Source organism: Thunnus albacares, chromosome 19, assembly GCF_914725855.1.
Source record: "Thunnus albacares chromosome 19, fThuAlb1.1, whole genome shotgun sequence".
Lineage (NCBI taxonomy): Eukaryota > Metazoa > Chordata > Actinopteri > Scombriformes > Scombridae > Thunnus > Thunnus albacares.
Genome location: NC_058124.1, coordinates 16,060,813 through 16,073,407, shown reverse-complemented (window position 1 = coordinate 16,073,407; position 12,595 = coordinate 16,060,813). Strand labels below are relative to the sequence as shown.

The window sequence follows — 12,595 nt, the reverse complement described above, 5'->3', positions numbered from 1 at the left end:
GACCCCCAGATGTGTGCCCCCTTAATTTCCATTTCAAAAAAGAACCACCTCCCTCCCTCCGTCATCTATCTATCCATGCGTCCACTTCTTCACACACAGCAGACACTTCAAAAACACACCGTTACACACATACATACACACTTATCAGCAAGTAGACTTTTTCCTTTTTCGTGAGAGACAAAAAAACACAAAAACATGCTGACCATGACAAATATCACTTATCTGATCCTTTTAATGAGAGTGCTGGACTGTTAAGAGACAGTCTAAGACGTCCCCTTTTAGCGAGGCAGCACTAGTTGGGCTTCCATCCAAATGTATCGCAAATTTTAACCGAATTTTCAGAAAATCGTGAAAGAAAATGTAAATTTATGCACGTTTCCATCCACTACTCATATGCAAATAGTAGGAGTTGGTTCAACAAGATAAGCAGTAGGTGGCGCTAATTCTCCAGTCAGGTGACATTATACCGCTGCAGAAGAAGAGGGCGCAACAAGATGACGTAATTATTTAAGTTTTTTGATGCGCAAATTGAAAATGTGCATAAAAAGAGGATGGAAACGCACCTACTGTCTGCTCTCCTTTGCCTGCTTTTATCTCTTACATCCTCATCTGACTGTGACTGAACGCACCGCTAGCTTCTACGCTTCCCAACTAGAAAAAACTTTTCGTGACATCACAACACGCTGCTCTGCTTACTTGCTGCGAAGCGAACGTTCAATGTCATGATCGATCAATTATTGTCACCTGAGCTGAATCAGACCCTGACATGACTCTTGCGGTCAATCTAGTTAATAGAGTATAGAGCTGCAACTAATGTTTATTTTTTATTATCGCTTAATCTGCCGATTATTTTCTCGATTGATCTTTTTTTCTAAAAAAAAATGTCGGAAAATAGTGAAAATGTTTGTATTAATTTCTTAAAGACCAAGGAGACAATGACAACTTCAAATGTCTTGTTTTGTCTGACAAACAGTCCAAAATCCAAAGTTGTTCCATTTACAGTCACGTATGTCACAGAAAAGCATCAACTCACGACATTTAAAGAGCTAAAGAGCTACATTTTTGGCATTTTTGCTTCAAAAAGGCTAAAACGATTATTATTATTTAATTATCAAAATAGCTGCTGTTTAATCTTCTGTCGATCAACTTGTCAATCAATCGACTAATCATTGAAGATCTAATGGAGTGATAGAGTAGCTGTCTGAAAGTTTGTGTTATCAAACCATTTCCATATGACTGAAGTTGTTCCATGTTGGAAAGGGACATTTACACAGCGGAGAAGATTCACTTTCAGCCATGTGGTGTTGATGATAACAAAAATACATCACAATACCGTAAATACCGTATGATGACAACTGTTCATCACATTAATATTTTCATATCAGGACCCCTAGTAATGACAACATACTGTACGGCACTGACCTGATGACTGAAGCTCAATGTAGGACTGCTAGGGGTGATCTGATCACTATCTAAAAGCAGTACGAGCTGTTTTTGTGGCATCCCTATCATTGATGTTACACTGCAAATGGAGTGTCACTGAAATTCTTATGGGCAAAATCAAAATATCTGACTCAGCCAACAGGTTGTGGCTCTCTGCCCAAAGTCAGCTGCTTCATTTTAATTCAAAGACTTCCCTTCATTATATATGACACACAATTTAAAATAAAGTTCAGGACAAGGTGCTACACCTTTAAATATGCCAATTAAGCACTCTTAACTGCTGCAAGAGAAGATAACTCCCTGCTTCTTTCAAATTTTATCTGGTTTGAAGCGAAGCCCTGAGGGCAGCAGCTCAAACTGTCTGCGGGGCTGTACCCTCTAAAGTCCAAAGCTGCTGCTGCATGATTATTTAACAGTATCAGAAGACCTAGCCCAACCCCATCCTGAGGAGAACAGGTGAGACACTTAGCACTACCTTACTGTATTGTGCTGGTTCTTTGAGAGTTGGGCCAAATGTTAAGCTGGACCAGAGGCAAGCTGGAAGAGAGTCATATCTCCCTCTGCTTTCTTCCTGCCGTCTCTCTGCTATGAAGCAGCCAGCCAGAGTTACATGAATAAAATAATATAATTGGCCATTCATGACTTACAATTACTAGTACCATGCTTAATCTTTTTTTTTTTTTTTTTTGCTGCAGTCCAAACTGTCCACACAGCCAGAGGCACACACACACACACACACACACACACACGAAAATCAGTAGAGCCTAGTGTGGCTGTTTGCTTTAATGAAAAAAAGAGCATACATGTTAGTCGTTTAAATCATAGTTTTAATTTGACGGGACGCCGTAAAAAGTCTGCCCCTTATTACAGACACACACACACACACACGCACACACGCACAAACACACAGACAAAGGCTCACACTGACAGACACACGCATGCATGCACACAGAGTGAGGACAAAGACTACTTTGAAAAGTTACTCAGCCACCAGATGTTTTAGCCAGATCCCAGACTACAATACTAATGGGGCTGTACGTGTGCATGTGTGTGTGTGTGTGTGTGTGTGTGTGTGTAAGTGTGTGTGCGCAAAAGAAACAGAGGGAAAGCGAGAGAGCAATGTTTTTAAAAGCGGCAAAAATGAGTCCCCTTCCCCAGCAGGTATATATAGTTATAGCAAGTCTACATGTACACTTTCTGAAATGAAACCAAACATTTCATATTTCACACTCCATCACACACGCAGTTAGACACACACAGAAAACACAAATACACACATAAGCATGGCAATTTTATAAAATATTAACACGTCACAGTTGACGGGGTAATATTGTGCGGACATATACAAGGAAACAGGGCTTAGAGCATTCCACACACACACACACAAACACACCCATGTGTGAAATAAAGAGACCTAGCTAGCGATAGTGCATGTCTCGCACTGGAGAAAAACACTGTGTTTGTGACAGAAAAGGGTGCCACATCAAACTTAGTAAGGAATTTGGTTGTGACTGAAAAAGATCACAATAGCAAACAAATGTCAGTGTGTATTTACACTCGAAATCAACGTTAATTGCAATCTCTGAGCAAGAAAATAAAGTATTTTGACCGTGGTTACAGTGTGATTTGGCACACGTGACACTAACAGTCTGCCTTCTCTTGCATTACAGTGAGTATAAGAGCAACTGAGATTTACAGATAAAGAAACAGAGCGAGAAAAAGAGGCAGCCATGGAGAGAAAAAAGGAAACAGTGAGGCATAGAACGAAAGATAGCGATAAATTTGTGAGCTAAGCAATCTAAGTGTGCGTGTGTGTATGTGTGCAGGTTCTTGGTTTGACTGTTGACACAACAGACAGTTAACCTCCAGTACAGAAATAAACAATCAGTGAGTCAACTCAATCATAACCAAGCAGCGAATGAGACAGATTTTACCTCAGCAGGAGGAGATAAGCGATGGTAGACTTTTACAATAACTGATAGCCATCTATCAACGATGCTGAACTGTCTGGAAATTAATGCTCTCCACTAGTGCAATTCTGAAAGTCTGATCATGAGCACTTGAGCATTTTCTGACATTACGAGATATACAGGAGGAGCGGATGCCACATCATTTAGATGTATGAGACTACAGCGCCTTCAAATCACCTGTCAACAGGCAAAAACCACACCACACGACTAATCTTAAACCTGTGAAGGTGGAAAATGCTTGCTGTTACCATTTCCTACAACAAAACAACAGGTTGATGTGTTGTTCCGAAGTGGATCATTTTTCCTACACGCACGAAATCAAAATTAAATCTTTGTTTCATTCAAAAGTCAGCGTCTTCACTTTTGAGTGAGACAACTTTTAACCAAGTGGCTTCTTGACTTAAAGAAAAAAAAAAAACAACAACAATTGCCACTTCTGTTTGAGAAGTCTGGCTGAATTAAGCATACCGTACTTGAGGAAAATGGTTCAGTACTCTCTCCATCTGCGTGATGCACATCCTTTTGAGTCTCAACACAAAGAAGCTTACAACATAAATCATTTCACATTTTCCTTAGCTAATTTCGCTGTCTGCCTGCTGAGTAGCGCGTGAAAACCGAGGAATTACAAGCGGAGCTGTGCTCATGGGAACGCTAGAGTACAGTATACGAAATGTATTTTAACAAGTCTGAATGCATTTTTACAGCTTGTCATGCATGTCACAATCACTCTGTCTAGAATATTTACCTAATCTGCTTATTGTATGCTGTCTGAGAGCAAATATACTATACAATACAGCGAGTATAGACTGTACATTTTGCACTTACACTGGGATTTTGAGTGTACATATCTAAATTCTTAATTAAAGTTCTGACCTCTCATAAAAAGGAGAGTACCAGGATCACTTAGGGATGCTGTTCAACTCTAGTTTATTCCTCCCAATCACTTTGAAATCTATTTTTTTTACATACTCCTTTTTTATTTTTAAAGATACAAACAATTTGAAACTAACTGCTAACATGATGACATCCTAAACGTACTGACACAAATGTGACAAAATTTGTAAGAAGACCTATTTTGGATGATCAAATCCTCGCCTTCCTGATCTCCCTGCTGGTGTCAGGTGACTGACAACAAGCAAAGCTTCACATAATACATCATGTGCTCTGATACTGAATAATAGAAACTTTAAAAAATGATCTCTGACAAAACTAAATTCAAGCTGCATGTTTACTGTGATGGATTATCTCACTCAGACTCTTTTCAAGTCATTTCAAATAAGTTCTCAGACTGTACAAGAAGAAAGGCAGCAAAACAAGCTCTGATATCCTCCTCTGCGTTGACTGTACACTGACACTAAAAGAAAGAGGAAATCTAAAAGCAAATAAACAAAAAAAGAAAACCTGGCTTCCCTGTGTACACTGACAAATGAGTATTGAATGATATTAAATAATCACAAATGTCAAAAAAAAAAAGATAAATGAATATATGTGGTTTTGATGTGACAGCTGCACATATTTTCAGTCCACTCCACAAACCACAACCTCATAAAATAGTGTTGCCATGTAAAAAAAAAAAAAAAAAAAAAAAAAATATTGGATCGTGACAGTAATATTGGATCTCATTCGAATTCATTATGCAAGGATTAAAAATTTAAAAAGGGCAATTCACCAATAATTCACCTCAACTGTGAAATTGATTCCCCTTTAATGATTTTTGCTGCGGGTTTTGGCTCAATATATATTGTCATGAGATATTGTAATTGGACTGTACCTTTAACGCGGAGCTCCATATTGAAACGTGAAATCATTAGTGCGACAAGTTTAATTGGCTATTATCACAACAAAACCTACAATGCCAGTAATTAGGATAAATCAAACTTTACTTTTTAACTTTTAATGTACCATCAAGAGTGTTGGGTTATATTTACTGTGTCTCTGTAATAGAAAAAATCTATTTAATGCAGACTTGATACAAATAACGCTGAGCTTCCTAACTTTTCTTATTGAGATCTCTGTGAACATTTAAAACATATGTAAATCTGTTTTATCCGTATAAATCTGCGCTCTGTCCACTTTGTTTCAAGCTGCTCACTGACAACTGTTAAAAAGCTACATTTCTTACCTAAAGGCACACAGTCATGAGGATAGAGGACACACGGGAGATCACCTGTAGATACTTTGGACATGAGTGCTACTGACGGGGAGCCACTCAATGTTTAGGACTTGTGGAAAACATATAGCCTACATTATGCCTGTGTGATTTAAGCATCGGTCGTGCAGAAAAATACGCTTGTGTAGTAAAAGTGACAAAATATTTCCATTCAGCAACGCTCTAATATTAGTAACGACAATTAATTTGCTCATTATCGAGCAAATGAGCGTAGAGTCACCTTCCATTAGAACCCGATTTGTTTTAAAGTTAATTGAACACAGCCTTGGAACAAATCATTCTCTGTGTTTCACACAAGGTCAAATCTTGCATGTACAGTGATTGATAACTGAACATCTGAGTGCACAGGAAGCATGAGCGCGGTGAGTACACTGCTGAGTCAAAGCAGTCAGCGCTTGCAACTCATAGCACATCGCATAACAACCCAGCGGGTTTCTCAAACAAGTGAGTTTTTATAAACTAGCTCAGCAGCCCAAGTTGGGTTGAGCAAAGAATGAAAATGGCTTCCTAACTATGCTGGCACCGATTAGATCGAATGTCTTTTACTGGATATTTTACAGGTTTAACGGACGCTTATACACATAAACTTACAAGGAACAAGCAGGTGTTGTTGAGGTTTGAACATATAACCTTTTGGTAACAGAAGAATCTCTATAACCAGGCTGTACCGCTGCCTGTGTCATCACCTTCTACTGGTATACGCCTAAATCCGCTCAACCACCACTTTATCAGTCTCCACTGTATCGTGACAGAAGGATTATTTCCTCTCTCAGATCAAAGGAAGAAAAGTTGTCCCATATTTAGGATTCGTATGTCCCAAAAAAACCTAAAAAACGAGGGGGGAAAAAAGAAATCATTTCACCCTAAACCAAGACCATGTGCTCGTTATCTGAAGCAGGCCGTCTAAAAGACAGACTTAAAAGTCTAAAATAGACCAAAGACATTAGAGACAAACTCAAGCCTAAACAAGGCTGCACTAACCACAGACAGAGAGTGGGGATGACATTTTGGGCATTTAGCAGACACTCTTTTCCAGAGTGACTTCCAGTAACTGCAACAGGAGAATAAGCTCAAATCCCTGCATCACCAGTGTTACAAGCAGCTAATATAACGCAATGAAAGAGCCAAAACAATGTGCCCAGACAGTAAAATAAGTTGAAAACAATTGTGTCCTTGGGATATGAGCAAAACAGAAGACCGGGTAATAAAGAAGAGCTTGCTACATAACTATGAGCCAAGAGAGCCAGAAGCCTTGCAAGAAGTTTTTTTTTTTTTCTTTAAATAAACTATCCGTGACAAATGGATGTTTTCCTTTATCTGAACTGCAGGCAGGGTTGAAATGAATAAGATGATTGCTCTAATAGATGCTATCTTATCCTGCTTATTTGAAACCGAGTTAGGACAATTCACATCCAAAAAATAAGTGGGATTAGAAATTATAAATAAATAAGAGTTGTGCATCCACATGAAGAAAAACCCTTAAAAACCTTCTTATCCCTTCTGATCTTCTAATGTTTAAACACACAATATGGTATCTGTTTTATTATTATTGTTAGATTTACTAAATGCGGATTTTATTAAGGCAAGATCTTAATAGTGAGGTATGGAGATGTAGAAGAAGAGGTAAATGTCAGTAAGGCTTTCTATACAATCCCACACATTCAAAATATACAAAACAAAAGCTTGGAGTAAAAAAAGGAAAAACTGAAAGAAAAGTCTTCAATAACCCAATTTTTAAAACTGTTTCTGAAGCCACTTAAGTCAAGTCTTCACAATATAAAGCTCAAGTGATTTTAATGGGCCGTTATCCCTGTTAATTCCACACAATCACCTGTAGTGAGCAACAGGACTGTGAATGGGATTACTTCACTCGCGAGCGATGCCTACGTGCAATCTTTCCACAGCCAACAATGAGGCCGAGATGAACTGGAAACCAGTCCTCTGTTCCTCGTATTGTAGGTGAGGACGGTAAAACTGAGAGAGGCACTGAGGAAGGACATGCGTCAGTCCGGTCGAAGAAGGGGAGAGAGACAGCAACAACTGCTCAGAGGTTATGACAGGGATTATTACGTGCATTCCCTTCACCGATGATGTTTTATTTAGCGGGTAACGTGAGGCAAAATAGCCAAAATTAACAGAGCTTCATCTCTCCAAAACGTTCGCCTCTGTATGCAAAAATGATCTCACACATCGAGGAGGTGCAAGTAAAAGTTTTTGCAAAAGTTGTACCAACTTCTAGCGATCCTACCAACCTTTTTCTCTTATCTAGTGTGTGTGAGATTTGACTGCATAATGTTCACAGTTCCTTCAAGTTTCTACTATTTCTTAAGGGCTTGACCCACTATTTGTTCTAATCTTTATGTCAGGCCTTTATATATACTTATTTCATGACAGCACCTATAATTTTTCCTTTCTTTTTTCAAAGCTGCAGACAACTTTGCCTTCGTAAAAAAAAAAAAAAAAAATACTGATATTAAGCAGTTTTCCAAAAAGTATATAAACACTCTTTTTGATTGATGCATAATAACACTTTTAGAGAAAATTATGGTGCAAAGCAAAAATTTCCATGTCTCGTTCTTTTCAAACTCCTTTATAAACGTGATGCATTGCGGCAGCGGGATCAATCACACGTCTACAAGTGAAATCACTACAATTTTCCCTAAAAAGCCGTTTGGGCTGGGTTAAAGTCTCCTTTTACACTCCATCTCAAACTGGCCTTTTTCCCTTGTAACGCAGTACCGCTTTGAAACGACCAAAGACAAATGCATGGCAGCCCACAAAATCACTACAGTTGTTCCTCATGTCTTACAGAACATCAAACCATCAATAAAACACAGGAGATACATTCCAGCTAGTTGAACAGGACATTTCTGACTTCCCTCGCTCCATGTGTTCTCTCTCTCTCTCTTTCTTTCTTTCTGTCTCTCTCTCTCTCTCTCTCTCTCCCAAAACTTTCTCTCTTCCCAGTTCCACCGCAGAGACTTCACATATTGCAGCCATATGAGTAAGCCATGGCTGTCTCCACAGCACATACAGACACACACACACACACACACACACACACACACACACACACACACACACACACACACACAGGAAAAAGTGCTGTGCTCTCTCCCACTCTGTCTCACACACACATACGGGAAAGAGTTTTACAAGCAGAGGTTCTCTTTAGGAAGTCGTCAACTGTTTTGACGTTTAATAGCAGCTACGAACAAGGCTGTGAGATACAATAATATCCAGTGTCTGGAAAGAAGAATAATTTCAAACGTTATGAAGCTGGATTGATACGTCGCTAGATCAAAAGTCTTTGCTAATTTTAAAAGATCTTGTTAAAAGTTTGTAAATGTTAACAAAGGGCGTATTACATGCATGAAATCTGTGGATATAAGTCGGGACATAACTTTATAGTTACGAGCGACTCTACATGAGGCTGGAGGGTGTGGAAACAAAGGAAAAACATAAGCAGGGCAAGATGGATATGACCGGACAGGAAAGTACTGACTGTAAAACACTGACAACTGTATTAAAAGTTGACATTAAAAAGATCCTGGTTTACTTTGCAAAGCGCCTTGAGATGTATCAAACTCTGAATATCATCAGTGTCAGGTTACAATTACTTGTTTAAAAAAAGATGACAGAAAAACTTAGGGAAAAATAGTGGAACTGTCATAAAAATGTGTCAACATAATGCACCAAAAGGAGTCCGAAAGCAAAACTGTTAGAAAAAGTTACACACGAAGCTGAACGTCCCATAAAGTAACCGGATGCTTATCTTTAACTAAGGCAGAAATATTCAAAGTTTCTATTGATTCAACTCTAACAACAGTTTTGTGACTTTGAAAAGTTTTTTTTTTTTTGCTTTCAAAAACTAATAGAAACAGCCATGTGATGATCCGTACAGAGCACACGTAAACACGGCTGTCTATCCTCCTCATGAAAGTCAGTGTATAAGCTTAAAAAGTCAGAACACTCACTCAGCGTTTATAGCTTCAGAATTAGATTTGAGTTAGTGTGCCGCCTGTAAAACTGCAACGCAAACTAAACCTTAAAAGTTGCATGAATTATGTTGTTTATTTGTTTTTTTTTTTTTTTACTCAAATGATCCCCACAGTTTTATGGACTGAGAAGATGCGTGTGTATAACCGTTCCCTTCTGGCTGTGGCCGAGTGTCAGGCTACAAAACTTGCAAAAGTAGCTTGAGAATTTTTTTAAGGAAATGTTAGAAGCTACAACTTTAATTTAAAAAAAAAATCAAGATACAAACTTAAACTGATTTTTTTTTTCAAAAGTCTGTGTGATCAAAATTTCTGCTTGACTCTGAAAATGCTGCAAAGCTAAAGACGTAGAAAGACTGTTGAAATAGCCAGAAGAAGTTTTTCAAACTTCACAAGGTTAACCATCCAATGAATACATGAATTAATTCACTAAAATAAGGAGGTGTCAGCTTTTCAAACGACTGTGAACAAGTGTGGGGGGTCAGAGTGAAGTCTCACGGGCCTGCTCTGCTTTAAAAAAAAAAAAAAAAAAATGACTGAGGTTATCTGTTGAATAAAAGTCGGTCCACACATAAGCAGTTCTTTTGGGGGCCAGAATTGGAGAACTGTGGAGGACTATGTAAAAAGCTTCCTAGCAGTGTGTGCCTCATTGTACTGGCTTCACATACTCTGCTCTCCCCACAGAGTTGTCATGCCTACCCGGCTCCCTTATCTCAAAGGAACATCACAGTTTCTTACGACAAGAGAGAGGGAGGGAGGGGGACTTTTTTTTTTTTTTTTTTTTTTTTTTTTTTTAAGTTGAGTGGAAATACAGCGCAGGCTTCCCGGCATCACTCGTGAAAAGTTCAACAACAACAACAACAACAACAACAAATAAATAAATGATATATGAGCTGATAGGTACTTGTTTCCTTCTGAGTTGATAAGAGGGGGAGTTTGGGGATCTTTTACGACAATTCACATCCACCATGCGCTCGCGACCTTCCTAACAATGAAAGAGGTGCAAAAACAGCGCCACATCGGCTGTAAACCACTTGATAAACACACTCTCTTTGATCTAGACTTGCACTGCTTTCCCCCCCTCTTTTTTTTAGTCCAAAGAAAGTACAAGCATCTAACTGTTTTCATCTTTCGGCATAAACCTCTCTCTCTCTCTCTCTCCCTCTCTCTCTCACACTCTCTCTGTTATGTGTGTGTTTCTGTACGACGTGCGTCATTCGGAGGACCAAGAAATCTGAACTTGAGTATCAAGTTTGCAGTTAGAATAGTGATGAAAAAAGTTATCAATGAAAATGACAGAGAAAAGTAGCACACGGTACTTACACAGGAGCTGCTCTGTAGTGACAAAAAAAAGAGACCCACTCCATATCACCGGCTTCTAAGCAACTCAAGTCAGGATGTCACTATCGCAAATGAATGCCAAAAACCCAGACAGAAAACTTATAGAAAATAAAAATAAAACAGCACAAACCTACTTGAGGCGACTAAGTCACTCCACGTCCCCTTGCTTGTTGGCTTCAAACTCAGTCTTAAATCAAAGCAGTAGCCGTCCCCAGTAGCCCCCCCAATTTGTATCTGTGTAGCGTTTGGGTGTCCTAACCTAAATGTAAATTGCCATGTGAATTGAAAGCGGCGCAGCTCTTCTCCTCTCTCTCATTCAGCAGATCCCTCTTTCCTTACCGACGCTGCTCAGGCCGTTAGTTACATAAGACGCAAACCGACTCCTGCCCGTCGTAAAAAAAAAAAAAAAAAAAAAAAAAAAAAAAGAACTACTAACGGCTAACAGACAGGCAACATTTTCTCTCCTAAACGCGGCAGTGATAGCCCGGCTTCCTTTCAAGACGACCAATTTTCAGTCCCACTTGTCCGACAGAGCATGCATTTCGCAACTCCAACCGTGCATCGCCCATGCGTTTTTTTTTCTCTCTCTCTCTCTCTCTCTTCTCCTTTAGCCGTGTACAATGCCACTGCACCAAGTAGAGAGGGCTGTAAGGCTGTGCATGGTGTGCATTTGTGTTCTTTTGGTGCTGCTTACCTGTTGATCAAAATAAGCATTAGCCTCTTTTTCTCTCTCTCTCTCTGTGTCTCTTTCAAGCAGCCTGTTAAGATGGTGGCTGGCTGGCTTGTGCTGGCTGGCTGGTTCGTCTCTTTGTGGGGTTTTTGTTTGTTGATGATGTCGGACGGGGTGACTGTGTCTTGGCTGTCTCTCTCTTTTTTTTTTTCTTTGGTCTGAGAGGGAAAGAGAGATAGTTAAGGCTTCACGGCAACACATTTAAACTAGGCTAACGCCGACTGATTAGTGAGTGAGTTTGGCTCTGGTGTTGCAATAATTCCGATTTATAGTATGTTATTCAGCCGCCCGGAGCCCGGATTTGCTGGCCAGAGCAAACCACAGCAGAGCAGCTCGTTATCTGTTTTTTTTTTTTTTTTTGTCCAGACTAGTGTTATCGCTTTGCTGTGACAGGACCTCTCTGCCTGCCTCTCTGTAGGCTGTGGGCATTACGTCAGAGGAGGAAGACACAGCAGCTCTATTAATATCAAGAAGCCACCCGAAGACTGACTCTTAAAGTGACACACACTGTAATCTCACTTATCTGCACAGTTAACACTAAACCAAATCAACTACTGCGCTAAAAATCAAGAAGGCTCCCCCCTAAAAAGTGTCACACACTGTAATCTTACTTATCTGCACACTTAACACTAAATCAAATCAACTCCTCCACTATCAGATATCAGATAGACTGCCTCCTAAAGTGTCACAGTGCAATCTCATTTGTTTACACAGTTAATACAAAATCAACTACATCAAGGAGACTTCACTCTTTAAATGACAAACTGTAATCTTAGTGTTGCTTCAACACAGTTAATACACCAAATACTTAACTAAAATTGAGAAAACTGACTGTTAAAGTGACACATGCTGTGATAAATCATTTATTGACACAGCTAATAAACCAAATTAGCTACTGAATCATAATCAGTACCACTGACTCTTTTGTGAATGTAATCTGAGT

The 12,595-nt window shown here is 39.3% G+C and overlaps 1 protein-coding gene across 4 annotated transcripts in view; it reads right to left on the bottom strand.

Moving 5' to 3' along the window:
• The window catches only part of trps1 (trichorhinophalangeal syndrome I), a 128,646-nt gene extending 116,270 nt beyond the window's left edge, over positions 1-12,376 (bottom strand). The window contains exon 1 of one of the 4 annotated variants that reach the window (XM_044335873.1): positions 11,617-12,376. The gene's annotated coding sequence lies outside the window, so the exon portion shown is untranslated. The other 3 variants (XM_044335872.1, XM_044335874.1, XM_044335875.1) reach the window with 3 other exon arrangements.
• Between the last annotated feature and the right edge of the window lie 219 nt (positions 12,377-12,595).